At 34.6% G+C, this 22,604-nt stretch overlaps 1 protein-coding gene across 8 annotated transcripts in view; it reads left to right on the top strand.

Annotated features, from left to right (window-relative positions):
* Nucleotides 1–3,138: 3,138 nt before the first annotated feature.
* Nucleotides 3,139–22,604, top strand: part of LRRTM4 (leucine rich repeat transmembrane neuronal 4) — a 932,627-nt gene continuing 913,161 nt past the window's right edge. For 4 of the 8 annotated variants that reach the window (XM_070429579.1, XM_070429584.1, XM_070429583.1 and 1 more), the window contains exon 1: nt 3,174–3,223. The gene's annotated coding sequence lies outside the window, so the exon portion shown is untranslated. Of the gene's footprint in view, nt 3,224–5,173; nt 5,220–22,604 lie in introns of those variants that run through there. The other 4 variants (XM_070429578.1, XM_070429587.1, XM_070429585.1 and 1 more) reach the window with 3 other exon arrangements.

The raw sequence follows: 22,604 nt of genomic DNA, 5'->3' as shown, positions 1-22,604 counted from the left end.
AAAGGATGTCTTTGGCCATATTTTTAAAAGTAAAAAATGGGAGAGAATGGACAATTCTAGAAAGAAAGGAATGAGGATAAATTGCACCCAGGGATAAAAAGATGGGGCATTTAGAATGATGTAAGATTGCTTGATAGGAAAATTAGATAGTGTGGATATTAATAATAACTAACTTGATACATCTGATAAGTGTTGGGAGCTATGTTTAATCCTTCATTTAGAATCAATACCATTCTTTTAGTAATAATATATGTGGGGGTGTTTGTGTACTTTTTAATGAAGCAATGAATAAAATAGAATATTTGGGGGATTTATTGTCAGGAAACCCATGATGTAAAACATATTTCCCTATTCTTTAATTTGTCATCATTAGGAGAAAACTTTATTTTTGTCAGCTTTCTCTACTAACTTGTAAAACAGAAATATATGCAAATGTGTATTTGGTAATATCATTGTGAAAGTTATATACGATATATGTTGTTGGGGTCCAGCCCCAACAGGTCCAGGGGTTCCCCAAGGTGTGGACGGAGTCTGCGAAGAAGGAATGACACCGAGGCAGCGTTTAGGTGATCATCATGGAGAGGTTCCTCTTAGCCAGGTTCCTCTCTTTATTTGTCCTCTTACATTTGTATTTATCCTATTTGATCTTAATCCTATCCATTCTATTCCAAAGGTTAGGGTGTTTCTTATCTCCATTCCAAGGTTACTCTATTGTTCTATTAAGCTACAAGGAAGTAACTAAAGGAGACCATCCCAAGTAAAGATTATGTAGTTTAAGCGTTATTGTTCATAGTTAAAGTGATTAACTACCTCTCTGGCACTTAGTTAAAGGGTTTACTGATAAAAATCCTCACCTGTGGAAACAACCTTTCTCGGGGAGCGTTAAGAGGGGGAGCAAACATATAAAGAACAGTATGCCATATACGCCAGGTCCCTTGAAACATCCCTGCAGCGACTGCGTCAAGCAGCAAGGGTGGATCGGCTTCCAGCAATATGTAACTTATACATGGATAGTGTAAGCATTACATTTTAAGTTCTTGTGGATTATTACTGCATTATTACTTTGGCAGTGCACATAATTTCTTTTGAAAGTACATTTAAACATTTGGTATTATTTTTATAGCCAGATTCAAAGGAATTATTTAGACAACATTTCTCAATATTTATTAAGTTTATATGTCACTAGCTTTTATGTTTTCTTCTATAGTTAAGTTTAATAATTGGCTAGAGGAACATACATTAAAATAAAACATTTTGAATAATTTTAAAAATTGATTTTTAAAACAAAAACGATATAAGTGACTTTTTTGGTAAACGTTCTGTAGGTTACTCAGAAAATAATAGTGTTGCATCAAGAAATCTTGAGCCCCAGCTGGTTTGGTTCAGTGGATTAAGCATAGGCCTGCGGACTGAATAATACCAGGTTCGATTCTGGTCAAAGGCACATGCCCAGGTTGAGGGTTTGATCCCCACTTGGGAGCATGCAGGAGGCATAATTCTCTCTCATCATTGATGTTTCTCTCTCTCTCTCCCTCTCCTTTCCTCTCTGAAATCAATAAAAATACATTTTTAAAAAATCTTGAAAAAATAATCTTGGGTCTGTTTTTTTTAAAATTGATTTTATTTTGCCAGAAATAACTTGTTAATATTCATATAAACACCTTCTTTAATATAAAAATATATTTTATTTTATATCATTCATTATATTTTATTACATTTTCTTGACACTCAGTCACATACAATCTTTGCATTGATTCTTCATTTTTTTCTTTGTATCTGCTATCTTCACTTTTTTCTATTAAATATTAATACAGTAAAATTTCTTTGAGTTTGTTTTACATGTGACAACTTTTTTGGTAGTATTAAATCAGCCTTTTACTACTGTGTGTGAATTCTATAAATTTGGTTTTATGTATTTATTCATTTCATCTTTTCCTATTTACTTTTTTTCCCCCTTGGGCTTTATCCTCTTTTGATTTTTTTCTATGAATTTATAAAAGCTATATATTTTACATTTTTGAGACTATAAAATGGTTTATCCTAAATCTTGCATTGCATATTTTCAAATATATTTTAAAATTTTGAATGTTTCCAAAATGGCTAGATCTATATTCACAAGAAATATAGAATTGTAATCAGTCTGTTTATTATTTATTTCCTATTAGTGAGTTAAAATCATTTCTTAGATCAACAGAGGAAGTGAAGGTTAATATGTAGAAATTCAAGTCAATGTTATAGGTTTTAAAGCTCAACCTTTAGCATATACTGCTTCCTGGTTTCTTTCAATGTCTTTCTTTCCCCTAATATTTTACTCAAGTAGATTAAATCAGAAATTATAATACCAACCTGCTTAGAAAATTTAAGGGATTAATACCAATTTTTCATCTTACAATATTTTGTTTTTTTTATTATGCTTTGAACCAAAGATAACATCTGGATTGTTGCAGGTCAATTTCCATAGGAAACAGACTCTGAGACAGATTTGTATGCATGAGGTAATGATGGGGGAGAGCTTTAGGAAAAACGTACAAGAGACAATGAGGAGGTCACAACTGATTAGAGGAGATACTGTATTATGATTCCATTGCCACAGATTATGGAGTCAATTTGCCTTCAAAATCCCTATTCCAGTTGTCGTAGATCACTCTGAAACACTCTGAAACGGAGATGTACCTGTAGGAAGTTTATTGAGGAGAGCTCTCAGTAACAGCACCTGCATAAAATGGGGGAACCAGGGTTCCACAGAGGGAGAGGTTGACCTGAGGTAAATTATGGGCAGCTGCAGCCCTTAATTGTCTTGAACTGAGTTAAAAAATCAACAACAAAATCTGGGCTTTTCTATTCTGCATCACCCAATTATTGAATAGTAGTCGTGTGGTACTGTGATTAAATAGACAGTCTTTGTCCCTGCTCCTGTTTCTGGCACAGTTCCTAAGTGATAAGAGTGATGAAGGTGTCTTAGTATTCCTAACAAAAGCCTGCCAATCAACCTGAGTTTATGTTAATGAGGTGATTTTTGGAATCACCTGAGGATGGGGGCTGGTTACCAGGGGGCCCAACTATGTGATTGGAGGGTTGGAACTTTGAGCCCCACCCCCTGACCTCCACAGAGATAAAAACGGCTGGAGACTGAATTGTCCGTGGCTAATGATTTAATCAATCCTGCCTATGGAATGAAGCCTTCCTGAAAACCAAAAAGAACAGGATTCGGAGAACGTACAAGGTTAGTGGAATTCTGGGGGAGTTGTGCGCTGGGAAAGTCATAGAAGCTCTGTATCCTATCCCTATACCGTGCCCTGTGCATCTCTTCCATCAGGCCGTTCTTGGATATATATATATATCTATATCCTTGTGTAATAAACCAGGGATCTAGTGAGTACAGTGTTTCTCTGAATTCCATGGGCCCTGCAGCAAATTAATTCAACTCAGGGAGCGTGTCCTTGGAACCTCTGGTTAATAACCCAACCTTGACTTGCAATTAGCATCAAAGTGCGGGAGGAGAGGCAGTTTTGTGGGAACTGAACCTCTAACCTGTGGGATCTGACCATATCTCCACATGGATAGTGTCAGCATTCAGCAGAATTGTAGAACACTCGGTTGGTGCCTGAGAAGAGCTTGATGGCGTGGGGAAAACTTGCACTTTGAAAACTGGTATTAGAATCGTTTTAGTTTCCCTTTAAGGAGGGGTCATAACCTTGGGGGAGACGCTCCCCTCAGTCAAGATCACTTGAGGCAGAGGAACTGAGTCCTGCACCATTAACAGGAAATATTCCTGGCAGCTGGAGCGAATGAGAACCTTTGTCTTAAAGGGCACAACTGTGTCTACTACAAGGATATAAAAGCCTTATTGATGTGTGAAGGGGAAGGCATAGTTTTAAATCTTTACTCACTTATTCTCTGATTCTGTACCAATTTTGTCTTATAATTCCATACTGACTGTATCAACAGATACATGATACTCCCCAGAAATAAAATGTTAGTTACCTACAAGTCTCAGATACTTTTGCATGATCATAACAATACAGTGGGGCCTTGACTTACAAGTTTAATTCGTTCCCAGACCGAGCTTGTTAAGGAGCTCGTTAACTCAAATTACTCTATGAACTCAATGCAAAAAATCAGAGGAGAGACACCTGGTATCTCAAAAAACTCATTAGTCGGGACACTCATAAGTCAAGGCCCCACTGTACTATTATTTTAAGAATTGTTCTTTATTGAGATTAAAGAGAAATTTCTAAATTTTTTAGCATGACCATCATACTAGGAGCCAGAATTTCAGGGCTCTACCTCAGTGGTCCATGGAATGGATGTCTTCTCAGAGGGGAAAAGGGTAGAGAAAGCAAGAAATGTCCATGTCAGAGGACTGCAGTTAAGGCAAGAGACAGATGTGCCCATGTTTCTGTCTTTTTCTTCCATTTTTTTCTCCTGTAGTGGAACTTCAAGGAGAGAAAATGTTGGAAAACTCCAATAAGTCAGGCAGCCAAGGATGAGTAATGCCACGCTTGTATTGGGAGGCGTAAATTGGGAGATCCCATGTTTCTAAGCCACATCCCCTAAGTCCTAGGAGAGAGAATATATCATTTGCTGTGAAATTGGTCTAATTGATAGCCTTCCAGAGCATTACTGGCTCATTGAGGTCTGTATAGGGCATCCACGCATTCCAAATATTCCAGTAAACCACAGTGAGGGAACATGGAAGAGCTGAGAAGGGTGGACAACGGAAAACAGTCTGGGGTAGAACTGACATGTGGAGAATGTGGATGCTTTTATTCTGGTGCAGACTCAACAAACTATGGCAGTGGGTCCTGTTACAATGCCCAGAAGACCAGATTGAACAGGTTGCATATCAGAGGTCAGAAATCCATTGACCAGATCAGCATAAGGCAGCCCAGACCAGAAAAATCACTTGGCAGCCAGGATTCAAAGCCCTCTTTCCCAGGCACTCAAAAAGGCATCTAGGACAGGAGCAGGCAGCATGGGAATGTGAGCACTCACCTGGAAAAGGCTGAGTCATCGGAAGGAGACTATTCAAAAATAGGACTAGGCACCTGAATTGATTGCGAATTTAAGTGACTATTCAAACTGAAGGACATTATGAGATCATTAGTTAGCAAGTTTTTTAAAATTTTTATTTTTTTATCCCTAGCTCCTCAAGTAGGAGGGGACAATGAAAGTGATTATCCAGTTATAGGATATAAAGATGCTACATTTCAACTAGCGTAAGTAGTCGAGTGAATTTGTTATACTGTTCCAAATGTGCAGGTGAATTGATTTCAATTCAGAAACTTCATTTAAAACCCTGCCTATCTTTTATTTACTTACTATAAAGGCCACCAGAATTTAAAAACCTCTCGACTGAGAGTCAGGCTGATCAAAATCCACAAATATTTATTCGTTTTAAAGTAAGGAAGAAGAGATCCTTTGGAATTCAATAACTTCAAGTCAAAATTGCAAAAAAGTAAAAGGGAATATAAAAGTCCTTCTGTGTTGCAAATTATTTGAATTATTGTGTCAGAAAGATAAGCCATTTGGAATCCTGAATAAAGGAGCCTAAAATCAGTAGCTGGTCTTATTCATACTTCATTGTCTGGCAGATATGAGAATTCTTGTCACAAGAAAAGAGTGATCTACTTTAGGTCAAAAGGTATATTTATTCATGTATTCAATCAATGAATACTTGAGTGCTTACAATAATTGAGGCCCTGTGCTGTGCATGAGGCATTCACTGATGAATAGGACATGGGCCCTGTCACTAAACACTTCACAGTCTTTTAGTGATAGACAAGAAAGAAAAGTATCGCACAAACATATTAATATGATATGTTAGAAATCTATGCAAAGAGATAGGAAGTGTCTGGCTTGGAATGCTCATAGGGAGAGGGTTTCTCTGAGGGAATGGTATCTCATACTAAGGTAGAAGGTGGACAAAACCATGAAAAAGTGAGTAAAGTTATTGGCAAAGATATTTCTAGAATGAAGAACAACATGTGCTACGGAGTGGAAATACTTGGCTAATGTATAACACATTTAAAGAAGAATCAATATTTTACATGAGATATAATAGGGTATATTATGCTGAACTTTAAGGTATTAATCTGAATTGTAGATAAATACCAATCCATAACATTTTGTTTTGTTTAGGAACACTTAGTACCTAAACAAAACAAAACATTTGAATTGTATCTGTAAGTAAAGAGAAATCATTTCTAAATCTAAAGCAGGAGTATGGTACGATATTATTTTTTATTTTTAGCAAATATGATATTCTTTCACATGGTTGTTAATGGTTTGAATGAAAACAAGAATAGATTATGAGTATTAGGGGAATAGTCTCAGGTTTTGAAAATATTCCAGCTTATTATTCATACAAAGTTCAATTCTTACAATTCTTGAAAAATTTTAGTGACCCCACTTTACTAAATATGAAATAAACGTATGGAAACCTTTCACCCTCACTAGAGTTCAGATATGTAAATGAAACTATTTCATTTTTAAATATGTATGTAAAAAGGTAAATGGACTTTTCTTAAGTATCCCCTAGCATGTGTTATATAAAATGTACTAAATAAGCAATAATTCATTCAAATGATTATTTTACCAGATCTCAGAACCCCAAAGCTTGCAAATATAACCAGAAAAATCAGGTTACCTAAATGATTTTTAGGTAAACAGGGTCATATAGGAGTAATAGAAACAAATGCTGGCAGTGTTTTAAAGTTAATTTCAGAAGTGTTGCCTACTTAGAAGGTATTTGAAAGATAATAGCCTACCCTTATTCATTTGGAGTTTCACATAATTAGTTGTTATTATTGTGGAAGTGAACAAAACATTTAAGAAAAAAATTCACTTGGGTATTCCTGGAGAGGCTTTTGTGTTGGATTAATTGGAATCTATGAGGGGAATGCAATCCTAAGTATTTTTCATTAAAAGGAATGAAAAAAGAAAACAGAATATGTAGCTCTGCCTAATTTTTTTCGTTCCTAATTGCTACCAGCATCCTAATGATACATTCAATTCTTAATCTTTATATGCCTTTTGTCTAACTTAATGGATTCTGTTTAGGTTTCAGGCACTAATTTCAAAGCTTCATAAATTGCTTTCTTTTCATCAATGAAACCATGGGGAGATAAGTTTAGTGAACTTATTAGGGAGTTTTCAAAAAACACTAATGGAATGCCTTAATTAAAATAATAAATTTATTAAAAGTAAGGATAATCATATTAATTAAAATTATTATCTTTCATAAATACTCTAAAAATATTTTGCATCAATACAGCCTGAACAGTAACATTTTTGTTCATCTAAATTTCAAAATTTAAATGATAACAATCAGTGTTTGAAGCATATATAAAGGGCTAGAATTTAGTTAATAAATAGTGGATAGTGTCTTCACAACACTGCCTTTCATTTATTTATTCCGTAGAAAGATTGTCAGAATAGAAACAAAGTAACATGGCCCCATTAACTATAATAACACTTAGTAGTTTTAAAGCACGTAATGTTTGCCAGGCATAATATTAAACACATTTATGAATATCTCATTTAATCATCAGAACAATCATGTAAGGCATATATCATTTTGTTATTTTTTTTATGAGAAAGAAACTAAGGCTAAGGCAGTTAAAGCAATCTCCTCATGATCTCACAGCTAATATATAGTAAATGAGCAAAAGTAAATCTGATTCTAAAAACTTTCTTCTTATCTGTGCAACAAATTGATTTATGTAGTTGGGGCTTTTTAACATACCATGGATTTAGAAATTTTTTTTCAGGCATTTTCAGCAATACTCATTCTATATAATAAAAGGCTAAATATGCAAATCGACCAAACAGCAGAACAACCAGTCACTATGATGCACACTGACCAACAGGGGACAGATGCTCAATGCAGAAGCTGCCTCCTGGTGGTCAGAGCACTTCCACAGGGGGAGCACCGCTTGGCCAGAAGCCAGGCTCATGGCTAGTGAGGGCAGCATCGGTGGCGGGAGCCTCTTCCACTTCCGCAGCGGTGCTAAGGATGTCTGACTGATGGCTTAGGCCCATTCCCTATGGAGCGGGCCTAAGCAGTCAGTTGGACATCCCCCAAGGGCTCCCGTACTGCGAGAGGGCACAGGCTGAAGGAGCCCCCCACCAAGTGCATGAATTTCATGCAATGGGCCTCTAGTATACTAATATATCTTTAAATCGGAAACAAGGTAAACATATAGAAAACTGAAAATAAAAAAATATATAGAAAACTGAAAATAATGGAAAAAATGGAAATGGGAGGAGGAGGAAGAGAGGGTAGCCAGCATTACGGTGAAATAAGTGAATCACCATGGGTTTCCCTTTTCTAAGAAAGTTAAATGAAAGTTCACTGCTAGAAAAGTTGAAGACCACTGGGGCCACAGTAATAACATTGTACAAAACCACAGACAATTACAAGGGTTCCCTGAACTTTTGAACCATGTTTAACTGTGCTTGTTCCTTCCCTCTGCTAATTTCCGTAAACTGGCTAAAAGAGAACAGTCTTTGTAAAATTGGAATAGCCAATAGATGTCTGTAATCACTGGAGAAATGATATATTTAGGACTAGTCTGAGCTGCTTTATATGCACCACTGATGTTCAATGTAATTTTGTGATTAAATCCAGATGTTTTTTTCCACTTGTAAAATCATATTAAAGGAAGTATAATGTACAACATTAATCATGTCATTTTACTTGATAAATCATAAGGGGTTCTTCTAAATAATTAAAGCCACTAAATAATCTAAAAACATAAATGCCATTAAAAGAGAGTAAGTGAAATTTTCCCTTGGGTTAACAGTTCAATTAAAATGGATATGCTTCATCAACACCTGCAATATGCAAGACAGGTAGATTAGCTAACACCATCCAGAAAGTAATGGAGAAAAACATCAGTGTAGCAGTATCAGCATAAACGGTTTAGAGGTGGAGTCTATAATTTCAAATATTTGAGCTTAATTTTCAGCAAACATCTTCATTAACACACTTCAGGGTATAGTTCTAGTGATGCCAAAAAGATGTATTCCATGTCTACTTGGCATGTGATGTTGATTGAAAGAAGTGTCATGTTACAGCCCATATAAACAAAATCCCTCTCTTTGTTCACAACCTAATTGGGAAAGTGAATATAAATGTAAATGTATAAATTAAAATACAAAACTCAAATTATGCTATAGACACATGAACAAAATTACACTTAAGCACAAAATCTGAATGAAACTAACCTGTGGTTGAGAAAATAGATGCTTTACAAAGAGTTTTTTTTTTTTTTGGCACCAAATTTTGTGAGTTCCATTCTTTTGAGTTCAAGTCTACAAACGGTAGTAAATGTCTATGATTTTCAGGGACACTTCAAGAGAAAAGGATAGTGCTAGCATTTATTTCAGGCTATACCTACATTTGTGGGAGAGAGATAGAGAAACAAATTCTTTGAAATATAATGTGGTATTTTGAGATGTTAATGTAGAGATATTCGCAGAGGGAATTATGAGGGATGGCAGGCAAAGACGGCGGGGGTACTGGAGGTTTAGGCAGCAGTGTTTACAGTTATGGAGATATGAATGAGAGACTACTTTCACCCCCAACCCCAAATAGTCAATATAATGAGTACTGTGAGTCTGAAGTGTGTGATTTTCTTAAGTTTGAATGTATTCTGTGACAATTAGAGACAATGGATTTTAAGCAAAAGAGTGGTAGAGTTGAATTCATTTTTTAGGGCGAGGAGGAGGAGGCTGGTAGCAGGGATATAAAGCTGATGAAGACCTGCATTCATGCTCAGAAAGGGAGTCTAGAGAAGAAAGCCAGGATTTTTGAGACATTTTTGCAATATGATTAACCAAGGCTTGTGCATAAATGGATATAAAGGAGAGAAGGTCAGAGAGAAAAAAGCGAAAAATAATTTTGAGTTCATAGTTTTCACCTCAGTTGTATAGAAAGACAGCAGCACTGAATATGTAGTACACTTAGAGGTTGGGGCTGGGGATTTTATAAGATCTAAGCTGTGTGTTTGTAGATTAAAAAAATGTTTGAGATATCTGTGAAATATACAAGTATAAATATCCTGTAGGCAACTGAAATTCTGCAAATGAATGACAGGCAGAAAATTTAAGGTCATCACCATTTAGATGCTAGGAGAAGCTGTAGAAATATTTTTCATCAGTCAGGTAGGAATTATGGATGCAAATAGGAGGTCTCTACTGTTTATAAGCTTGTGAATATAGTATGCTCTTGAATATCAGTTTAAATATGTTGGAGAATTTGAGGCCTCGTGATCAGTTTGAATCAATAGTGTTTTGTCTCCTAGATTATAAAGTGGAAAAGTGTTTTTTCCTGTATTAAAACATGTAGATAATATTCTGCATTCAGTTTACCAGAAGTGTATCTATCCCCTCAAGCCCTAATCCATCAAAAGTCCCGGGGAAAAAGCAGCAAAATTGCTTGCCAATTATTCTCTTTGGGGGCCAGCACTTATTCAGAAGCTGATTATAGAGTTGTCATTGCCTGCCATTATCAGAGAGTAAAAAAATACAAAGTGACCATTAGCTCCTCAGGGTGAAATACAGGTCCAAATCAGAACTGATGGGAATAAAGTGTAGTGTGTAGAGAAAACTGACAAAATTGACTCTCCCCATAGTGCTTGGCTCTCTCCTAGTTTCTAGAATAGAAAAGAAGTAGCAAAGGAGGAATCTTCTAAGTGTATGTTATGTCATTTCATCAAGATATATTAATGGGGGGAAAACCTTGATAGAGTACAGAATGACATTTCAACTATTTGCTTCTTTGAGAAGCTAACTGTATTCTGGCTTCTTGTTTACATTCTATGTTTATTCCCCCTAACCCCCAACTCCCCAGTTGTCTGTGTTTCTAAATCATTGATGTGTGCTTTTTGACCTGTAAACTTTGATTCAGGTGCTGCTTGATTTCAGTAATCTTTTCAGGCCCCTAAAGCTCACTTAGATAATGACCCTTTAGCTTGAATTTAGCTATGTACTATTTGTTTACTTGTTTCCTCTTGGAGTTGAATTTAATCACCCTGGTTTAGTTCAAAAGCATGAATAGTTTTCCACACAGTGTTTGGGTAAGAGCTATATTTGATTATGCTCCTACTCATTATTATTTCCTTTGCAAGTTCCTCTCTCTCTCTCTCTCTCTCTCTCTCTCTCTCTCTCTCTCTCTTTCTCTCTCTCATCATTCTAGGGAAATGTCATTAAGCCAAAATGTTATTAAGCCAGTTTCCCTGGCATCACTCCTCCTCCATCATCACATGCAAGAGCGTCATTCCCTCCTATGAGTTCAACATTAGGCTCCTTCTGCTGCTATTGCACTCTTCAGACTGGGGACTCCTTTGGGACACTAACGAACTTGGTTAATGTACTTCCTTCCTGCTTGATATCTACCACATCCTTAACTCTCAATGATACACAGTCTATAAATTGAAGTTACATTGCACAATGTAAACTCTATTTTGTCAGGTACATTGATTTCGATATTTTACATTTGGGCCCCTAATGTCACAGGAGATATTGTTACCAATTTCCACAAACATGAAAGTGTGAAAGGAAGCCCCTGAGTTAGGGAGGTAACCAATCTTCTGATAAAGGGAGTACAAACAATGAAACAAACAAAGCAATGCAAATTTTTAAGGCTTCATAGCACTTGTGCAAAGTTTTGAGGCTAGTAGTACCATGGGCAGGTAAATACTCATTCATTGCCCAGAAAGCCATTTGTTTTTTGTTGTTGTTGTTTTGTTGTTGTTGTTGCTTTTTGTTTGTTTGTTTTTCATTGGCTGATTTCAATATGTGAGAAAGCAACTAATACTGGTATTCCTGATATCAGGACAAGCCACTAAACCTTCTGTTGAGAGAAATAAGCTTCCATTCTCACATTTATATTACACTTACAATAACTATAAGTACAATTTTTCTCCCAATTCTCTTGCATATTTAAATAACTTTGGCTTGTAGTCAGTTTTGTTAACCAGTTGTTTCATTACAAGCTTTTACAAGTATTTAAATATTAAGAATTATTTAATATTTGGATTTGCTTTCATATTGCCTCATAGGTTGAGTATATAACTCAGCATTTATCAGTTCCTTTTGAAAATGAAGAATGACTGCTGTCTAGTCCATGGCTAATGACATATATATATTAATGCTACCTGGTAAGGCCTTCTCCATTCCCCCGTTCATTTTCATGAATAATTCTGCCCCCATCAACTTGTTTGCAGATATTAAAAGACCTACGGTTCTTTATTTTCAAATCATTGTTATTCAACTGATGTACAGAATATTACTTTTCTATAATAATGACATTGATATTTGTCTTATTCACCTTGGACTGCCATAACAAAATGCCACGGACTAGGTGACTAAACAACAAAAATGTATATTCTCAGAGTCTGGAGGCTTTAAGTCTAAGATCAAGTTGCTGGCCAATCTGATTCCTAGTAAAAACTCTCTTCCAGTCTTGCAGGTGGCCATCATTTATGTGCTCCTCTGGCAGGGAGAGAACGCTTTAATATCTCTTCTTAGAAGGGCACTAATCCTATCAACGTGGGTCCCAACTCATGACCTCATCAAACCCTAATCACATTCCAAAGGCCTCATCTCCAAATACCATCACATTGGGGTTAGTGCTTCAACATACAAATACATTCAGCCTATAGCAGTATTTATATTCGATTTTATAGTAAATTACATACATTTAATGTTATCACTATTCCCTGCCACACTTGTTTACAGCTTGACATTTCCAATGTGAACAAATTAGTTTTACTTATCTTTTAGCTATTTCTTATATTCCTTCCAGTGATTCTATCCAATCGTTTTTAAATGTCTCAGTGCCTTTATGATCTTAATTTTTTATTCTATTACCACCATTACCAACAATAATGCCAACACAAACCCTCCCCCACAATATGTTTCTTGGGAACAATGTCTTTGAAACAATTTGCCCAAAATAGAAATACTTTCAATGTACATACATAAGCTTCAACTTAGAAAACACTTTCTTACATGTAGTTCTTGAGTTAGAGCTATTTCTTCCTCTGTCCTTTAGAAAAACCTGTCCCTGTCAAAGTGGTTCTGAGTTCTTGACTACCCATATGTATCAACTTAAAAACAATAACATTTTCATTCATATAACCCCTTATTCTGTGAAGACTCTTGTGTTTGTCCTCCACATCTAGAGTTGATTTTGGAGAGCAAATTTTCTTTTCTTTACTGTCCCCAATGTTCTTCACAGTTGTGCTCTTGTATTGTATTTTCTTGAAAATGCTTTCTTATCTCGCAATTCTCCCTTCTTATCTCGTTCTGAGGTATTTTTAGGCCTGGATATATGTTCATCTCCACCTATCCTGTTCTCTGCTCATGCTTTTCTCCCCTGGATTTATTAAGACCATTTCATTGGAGTTTTACGTTCTTTTAAGGGTATTAAGTGTTTTTCCTGAGATTTCTCCCCCTGAATTTATAGTAAATACATTTTATTGTTATGCAATGCCTCTCAGTTTTGAAGGTAAAAATGTACTGTACTCTTACATTGACTGCTTAAATGCTATTAAAGAGTGAACAATTTAATTGGCAGCAGGACCAGGTGTTTATCTGGGGATTGTTGCAGGGAGGCACTAAACCTATTTCTAGAATCCAAATTGATGTACTTGTCCACTTAGTAATTTCTATTGTGTATTATCCTACTCTAGACTGACTGTTCATTTCTGACTTGGTTTTCTTTCCTTTATTGCATATTAATTCACCTTGGTAAATGTAATGATCCATTACCTTGAGGTACTTTTCATTGTTCAATGGACCTAGCCTTTTCCTCTGTCCAGGTGATTTTATGTATCTGAAATTCTCATCTTTCTCTTTGGACTCTGAAAATCCTGGTTATTATTGACTTTATAGTATTTTTTTCATACTATATTTACTTCCCTGAAGGTATTGTGGCCATTCCGGTCTGTCTTCCTATTTGTTGTTCTCCATTGGTTTCTGTGATGTAGTTTCAGTGTGATGGAATAGCAGTGCCTAAGCTCTGACACTTCCTAGCCACATGCCTTGTGCAAGTTATTTCACCAGTCACTTCACCTCTTTAAGTCTTAACATTTCCTGCATGCAAAATTAGTATTTTAATACTACTTTCTTATTGGTTTGTTTTTTTAGAGCAAATAAACTATGCAAAGCTGCTTACTCATATTAGCTTACATATAACATGAGCTCAGCATGAGTTAATCTAGTATGATTCCTGTGAGTTGCTGACTTTCAGGGATTACAGGAAGGTGAACCAAATGCTTCAGTGAACTGATGACAGGAACAGAAACAATTAGGTTCATGGACCAGAGCCTTACTCTTTGGAGTTTAGACACAAGCAATAGAGCTGAAGAGTTAAGTCCTCTTGTTATTAAATAATTTAAGTTTAAATAAGTTAAAACTCAAAAAGACCAATATGCAGGTAGTTTGTCCAAATTAAGCTATAAATGACTCATATTTAATACAAATTTTCCTCAATTACAACTGGGATTAGCTTTTTGTTTTATTTTTAGTTTTTGTACATAGTTTTACAAAAATGATTTTAGAACTTGAAGATAGGTTGATGAAAGGTTCTTATTATGTTTTCAGGACTTAAAACCTGCCCTTTGTGCTAGCCAACTATCATCGACTACCAGTTAATTAGGACTCATTCTTCTCTTTCTGTTTTATCTTTTCTTTCTTAATACTTGAGTGTACCTCATATGGTTATTTTAAGCAAGTTTTTCCCTATGGCTCTCACTCCTTAGGCTTTGAGATTGACTTATATTGGAATTGTGTCATTCATATTTCCTCATTTGCAAGGTATAGTAAAAAAGGTACACAAATAGGTACATGCCACTCTTATATTTGTGGAAGAACATGAAATGATTTAGACAGATGCCTCAAGCCAGTCTGTTGTAAACAGGAGAGATTTTAGATAATTGGGCTTTAAGGGAAGAGAAAAAGAAATAATTTCCTATTTTAATATGACTTTTTATTAAAGTAAACTAAAATTGTTCGTAAGTTACCCTTTTAAATTGCTTGTTTTATATGCATGTTAATTAGGTTTTTTAAATTTAAGACTTTTAATATTCTAATAAAATAAATAGTAAGGCTGTTAAACTTAATTTATTGCAAATTCAGCAGTTAGCACCCAAAGCAAATATGATATGTCATATAGTATGATCACACTCAAAAGTGAGTAAATATTAATATATTGCTATTGATACTCATTATATAAAATTTTTATTATAGAAGATATACTTTCAGCTGAGTAAGGATGAAAGTATTCATATTAACTGCTTTATTTCTGGTTCTTAGCACAGTGGCTGACACAGAATAGACAGTCAATTGATGGTTCCTGAATGATTGAATTAACAGAGAGATAGATAGATATTGTAATTACTATTTGCCTTGTCTAATCCTATTCAGCTGGTTGCACAATTAGAAAGGATGAATTCTCTTTGATAATCTCTTCAATAATTTGCTCCTGAGATAATTTTAATCAATGTCTATAATGATGCTAATCAGAAATCATAAACATATTCAGGACAAGCCAGCAGGCTAATATTACTCTTCAGACATGTCTAGCAAATGAAGTAAGACTAAATACACAAAGAAATCATAGAGGGAAAAAAATTATATTTGCATAAAACCAAATTAATAAACTTATATTTTGTAATATTATTTATGCTTCCAACTTGAGGCCTAGTTGTCCAAAATTTTGCCATGCAAAATACCTAGAGGGTATTATGCTAAATTAAATCAGCAAGTCAAAGAAAGGTAAGTACCATATGATTTCACTCACACACAGGGCAGACAGCTCAGTGGGGAGGGGCCTTTGGTGGATGGAAGAATTGAGCAAAAAAGAAAAAAAGAGAGAGAACTCATGGAAATGGACAACAGTATGGTGATTGCATGGGGTGGAGGTTGTTGGGAGGAGGCAGAAGAAGGCATAAGGTGGATAAATGGTGATGGAAAAAAGTAAAATAAAATGAAATAAATACATACATAAATAAATCATCAAACAAAATAGTAACAGACTAATAGAGAACAGACTGACAGCCATCAGAGGAGAAGGGGTTTATGGGGCTGAGTTGACAATGTGAAAATATTAAGAAAAGAAAAAAGAACTCATAAACACAGAAAACAGTACAGTGATTACCAGAGTGAAAGGGGGATGGGGAGAGGTAGAAGAGGATGCAGGTGGAATATACGGTGATGGAAGGAAACTTGACTTGGTGTGGGGAGCATACAATAAAATATACAGATGATGTGTTACAGAGTTGTATACCTGAAACCTATATAATTGTATTAACCAATGTCACACCAATTAATTCAATTTTAAAAAAAATAGAGATACTAAGTTTGTTTTGAAAGATTCCCACTCAAAGATTTCATGGGGACTCTAAACTAGATTTTTTATTTCTTCCAGAGGGTAATTTAGTGCTACTATGCCACCATCTCCAACTCCATGTATTATCTAATTCTCCTATCATGATATAAAGGCAAGAACACAGTTCTTTTAGTATGGGCTTAAAAAGAGCTAGGGTATAGTAGTCCGTAGTCCTCTGTGCCGGAAGCTGACCAAGTTTGGCTCATGCCTCTTACCGGTCGGTGAGCACATCTTTCAGGGCCTCAGTGAGTAGTGGGTCTCATCCTAATAACCACCACATCTTCATAACCAGCAGAGTAAGCAGACATACACAGGATTTTCCCTGTATTTCTAGTATTTTTGCCAAAAATTCCATGTTGGTTCCCCACTCCCCTTGTTCTCTCTATGACTAATAGTAAGAGGAAACTTCTCTTAGAGCAAATTGCTCCAAGTAGAATGGCTTTCTACTGAGAATAACTGATGCCTTTTTTTAGAGAAAACTCTCATTTTCCTTCAGTCATGACTTTGTTCCATAGTACATAGGACCTCTTTTAACCAAAAATAAGCATAAAATAAAGTAATATGATACATCAAATATATGAGACTCGTGGAAATAATCTGCTAAAAGTCTGAATGCATGTGTGAGAGTCTTCCCAGAATAAATCTAAAGAATAGAGAAAAACATTATTATAGAACTCATGTTTAATATTAGTGTGTTGCAACAGGTTTTGTTGTAATCCTAGTTTATGTTACCATAAAATGTTCCATTAAAATATTCCAAATCCCCAAAAGTTTTGAAATCAGTGTCTAAATAAAGTGGTCAGCCATTATCATCTTCTGTATTAAATACCAGTGCACAGGAGATATAACTAAGAAATCGTCTTTATAACATAGAATATAATACTTAATTATATATATTTTACTTAAAAATAAAGTAATAAATTAAAATCTATATGAGCATATTTAAGTAGATTCATTGGCATAAATAAAAGATGTTTAAATAGATCAGCAAATTAACAACATATTCTGGAAACTACATGTTTCTGAAACAACAAAGATAAAATAAATGAATCTCACATGCACTTATTCAACAAACATTCATTGTATACTACTAGATGCCAGCTATTTATCTAGGTGTACGAACACATCAAAGTCCATAACTCACAGAGTGAGCAAAGCTAATAAATATGTAAATAAATAAATAACATTGTGATACCTCGGATAAAAATACAGAGTAATGTAGCAGAGTGTTTGTTTTGCTTTAGTGGGGAACTTTCTGAGGAAGAGGCAGTTGAGCTGTGAGCTACTTGTCAGATACTGTGCTTGGGAAAAAAAATCCATATTTTATGCATAGAAAGCAAGTATCTGTAGGACATAAAATATATCTCAGTTACCCTGGAGTTGAAAAATTATAAGAAATATATTCTCTTTCCTCTAGGAACTTGCAATATAATAACAGAGACCTGGCATTGGCACAGAGGTCTAATATAGGAAAAGGGACTGAAGTAAAGTTACTTCATTGAGTTCATGCTCACTTATGTTCTTGTCCTTTACCAAAAATGTCCCATATTTCAACACTTTTAATCATCCAATAACGTTATGATATAGTCCTTACTTTCTATATAAGGAAGCTGAGTCTGAAAGAGTATGTTTTCCAATGTCACAATAGAATAGTGCAAAATTAGAATTAAATTCAAATAATCTAGCATACAATCATCACTCTTAATATCTGTAATAAAGTCTAAATTTTATGATATAAACACAGTACTATAAAATCATGAAAAGTAGATTTCTGGTTGATTTTCCCTGAGAAAAAGTGTCAAGATGTATTTTTTTTTCAAGTGTGAGCACCTCACTACCTCTCCAGGGAAATGTGAAAAATGAAAATAAAACAAACAAACAAACAAAACAAAACCCTGCAGGGATGCTTACAGGGTAATTGTGACAACAATCACATTGATATTACATTGGCAGCACAAGTGACAATAGCAACTTAAGTCATAAAAGACCCTCTACATTTCACCAGGAGTTTTTTCTAGGGACATTTGCAATATATCCAGTTGAGTTAATATTATGATAACAAAAATGTCTGGGTAAAGGTAAAACAGAAGAAGCATAGTTATTAAGAAATGATAAAAGAAAGAATATGAATGTACAAATGTCTTATGGGAATGCATTTATTCTGAAGAGTAATCCAGAAAATGGCAATTTAAAATGTAAATTATGTCCCAATAGCATTGACAAGAAAAAGATGGGGAGAGTGGGAGCAGGGAAGGGAGGGAGAAAGGAAAGAAAGCAAGCTCCAGCTCTCCAGCTTTGGTAAGGACTCAGAAAATTGCAGCCTTCATATTTTATAAGGGAAAGAACAACTGAGCTATATACAAAGGCCTTTTTAGAATTTACATTCATTGAAAAGCAGATTCACTTCTTTGAAATGAAAACACATATACATGTTTAACCTTAAAGAAATAATTTTAGAAGACATGGATGAACTATCATAAACACACACACACACACACACACACACACACACACTCTTATTGATGTTTGTATTTTTCCAAAATAAATTGAGTTTCAAAAATGTACATATAGATTTACTTTTGCTTCCTATAGATGGAAATATATTGGTTTTATTTGTGTTTACTCAAAAATACAGGGAATGTCTGCCAATTCAGCCCTCTCTAACTATTTAATGTATAATATCACATTATTATCCTATAAGAAATAAATGAACTTTAAATTGCTTCATTGTGCCCTAGACAGTGTGTCGCAGCTTGTTGAGTATCATCCCATGACATAGTTTTCTTCTGTATCAAATGACATAATCGTATTTTGTCTTTTTAACCTATTGATATGTTGGATTACATGGATTAATTTTCAAATGTGCAACCATCCTTGTATACTTGAAATAAATTCTACTTAGATGAACAGTATTCTTTATACATTGATAGATTCAGTTTGCTAATATTGTGTCAAATATCATGAGATATATTGGAATGTAGTTTGTTTTTTTTTTTGTTTGTTTGTTTTGTATTTTTTTTTCACTGTCTGGTTTTAGAGTTGGGGTGATATTGCCTGATAAAATGAGTTGGTAAGTATCCTCTCCTCTTTATTCTAAGTTGTCCATTTTTCCCAAGTTGTCAAATTTAGGCACATAATATGACCTGCATATTATGATCTTCTTTTTCTGAAGGTGGGGTGGGGTTAGCAGTGACACCCCTTTGTACTCCTGATATGGGTTATTTGTTCCTTCTTCTGATCTTTCTCAGCCTTGCTAGAGATATATCAATTGGCTTGATTCTTTATTTTTTTAAAGAATCAGATTTGTATCATTGACTTTCTCTATTAATTTCCTGTTTTCAATTCCTTTGATCTGTTATTATCTTGACTTTTATTTCTTCTCCTTTATTTTGGTTAAAATAAAAGCCTAATAAAACAACTAGTCCTTTTCTAATGACATCAGGTAGGAACCTTGGTGACTAATTTGAGACCTTTCCTTTTTATGAATGTAAGCATTTAATGCTAAAATTGTACTACTCAGCACTGATTTAGCCAAATCTTACATATTTTAATATGCTATATTTGTAGTTTTTATTCCATTCTATGTATTTTTACAATTTTTTTGCTTTGAATTTCTTTTTAGCACATATATTACTTAGTAGTGTTTCTTTTAATTTTTAATGATTTAGATATTTTTCCTGTTTCCTACTGCTATGATTTCTATTTTTGTTTCAGTTTTTTTTTAATTTCCCAGAATATGGCCTATCTTTATGATTATTCCATAATTCTTGAAAGAAAATATGCATTTTATTGTTGTTCAGAGTGTTCTATACATGTCAATTAGATCCTCTTATTTAATGGTGCTGTTCAGACCTTTTAGAACTTTGCTAACCTTTGTCATAGTTCTATTAATTGCTGAGAAGGAGTTGTTGAAGTCACAAGTTATTGTGGATTTGTCTACTTTCCTTTTAGCTCTATCAATATTTGCTTCATGTATTTTGAGGTGGTGTTGTTTTCAGCACTCATATTTAGGACCCTTATACCTAAGTGGTATAAACTGTTTTTGTTATGTTACATTGTCCTTTGTCTCTAATAATTTTCTATATTCTAAAGTGTAGTTTATCTGATATTAAAATAGCTACTACTGCTTTTTCTTTGAAACTAATGATTTCATGGTATATATTTTTCTTTCTTATATACTTTTTGTTAAGAATATAAGATACGTTCAGCTCCTTATCTGTCCCATGGTTTTATCAGATTTAGCAAAACTTGTTTTCTTTGCCTAGAATATTCTTCTCTAAATTTTCCTCTTTGGCATATTTTAAACATTTATTTTAATTTTATTTTTTTGTTCTTATTTTAATTTACAAATTTATTTATCTTAAATTTATTGGGGTGACATTGGTTAAGAAAATTATATAGGTTTCAGGATGTATATAATACATCATTCTCTCTGTTCTTCACAATTTAGCTTTGTATCTTTTATGGGAAACCTGGCCCATTCTCCCCAACACCAGGACCATGCCCTCAGGTTCGCCTATCCTTGGCTAAGAATCACTCACCTAAATTTCCATTTTATTCTATGTTTTTTGCAGTTTGGACATGTAAAAAGTTTTATAATTACTGTTTCACTTATTCCTCTCCCCTACCGGATACGGGGCCCTTTGAAGTCCTTGCTTTCATCCGACTTTTCTCTGTATCTGTCACTTCACACTGTACCTGACATACATAACTCACTTGTTAAGGTCTGGCTATATGTACACATTAAAATACCTCACATATACTTCTTACTAGTAAAAACATGTAAACAAAGATTATTTTTATTATTAAACGAGAGGCCTGATGCATGAAATTTGTGCAAGAGTAAACCTTCGCAGCCACGGCAGCAGCCTGGATTCCTCCCTCGCAGCCTCAGTACCTTCCTGGATCCCAAGGCTGCAGCCCTGGCTTTGTCCAGAAGGTTGTCTGGAAGGACATCCAGAAGGATGTCAGTCTAATTAGCATATTATGCTTTTATTATTATAGAAGATTTTAGCTGCCATATTTAGAGAATAAAGTGGTTACACAAAAAGTAGCAAATGACTTCTTTGTGTTCACTACAGAAATAGGGAGAGCTTTAGTACCTAAATCAGCTTTCTGTCCTGAGGTAGAGAGTGATTTGTTTAATAAGGCATGCTTTACAAAACAGCATAGACTATGCAAAACCCACTGGGGCTCAATGCATAGGTGAGTCTATGAGCTTTTGCACTAATCCAAAAAGAAAGGATGAAAAATGTCTCTAAGCTATGCTTTCCAAAAACGATTTGCAGTCTCATATTAAGTTTATAAATCTATTATTTTTCCAATAGTTTATTTACAGTTAGGGCCAACATCAAAATATCAGAGAAAAGCAAGAGAGAAGAAAAAAGTGTACCATACAAATTTGGACTTTTGTGCCTTATTTTTTTCTTCTTTACAGAAAACAATAAAAAAGGATTATTGAATACAATTGCACTTATGAATTTATTAACAAATATAAATTAGTTAATGTTATTAATGTAAACGTATGTTACAAAAAATTGGGAACTTTGATAACATTTTTGTTTATATTTCAATCTGTTTATAACAACTAAAATATGTTTGATGATAGGAAACACTGTACTTTAACATTTGTAATTCAAAATAGTTTTCATGAACACACATGTCTTAGAAGTACCCTCCCCAAAGCCCATAAATTCTCTGAAATACTCTCATATTAATGAACTTTAATGATGTACTTTAATAATACCTAGATTACTACAGCACTACTTAAGAAAGAAACACTTTTCAAACCAATTAGAGTTCTTGAATGACATTGAAAGAGGGAACTGGTTAAATAATTTTCTCCAGCACTAGGTTTAATTGACATAGATCTAATGCCAGTGATAATTGTATGCAATTGCAAGATGGGGAGTTTAATATATCTGGCAGTGAGGCAGGGATTTTCTTTCTCCGACAGTGTTGAGTAAACCTCTCTAATCCTTTTCCTTTAGCTTTCCCTTAATTCTAGGCTTACGTTTAATGAAAGGCTAAAAAAAAAATAATCAAGATTGCAGTAGGCTTCTCAAAGCTCAAGGATAGAGAGAAAAAAGGATGTTATCTCAGAGAGGTTGTGGCTCAGAATCATTAACAAGACTAATGGTGGGAGCACAGGGCTAAGTTTACAAATCCCTTGTATGTCGCAGAGGCACCCTCTCTAGTAGTA

Source organism: Myotis yumanensis, unplaced genomic scaffold (assembly GCF_028538775.1).
Source record: "Myotis yumanensis isolate MYYU_CA2020_CCGP unplaced genomic scaffold, mMyoYum1.0.hap1 SCAF_11, whole genome shotgun sequence".
Taxonomy (NCBI): Eukaryota; Metazoa; Chordata; class Mammalia; order Chiroptera; family Vespertilionidae; genus Myotis; species Myotis yumanensis.
This window is presented reverse-complemented; position numbering and strand designations above follow the sequence as displayed.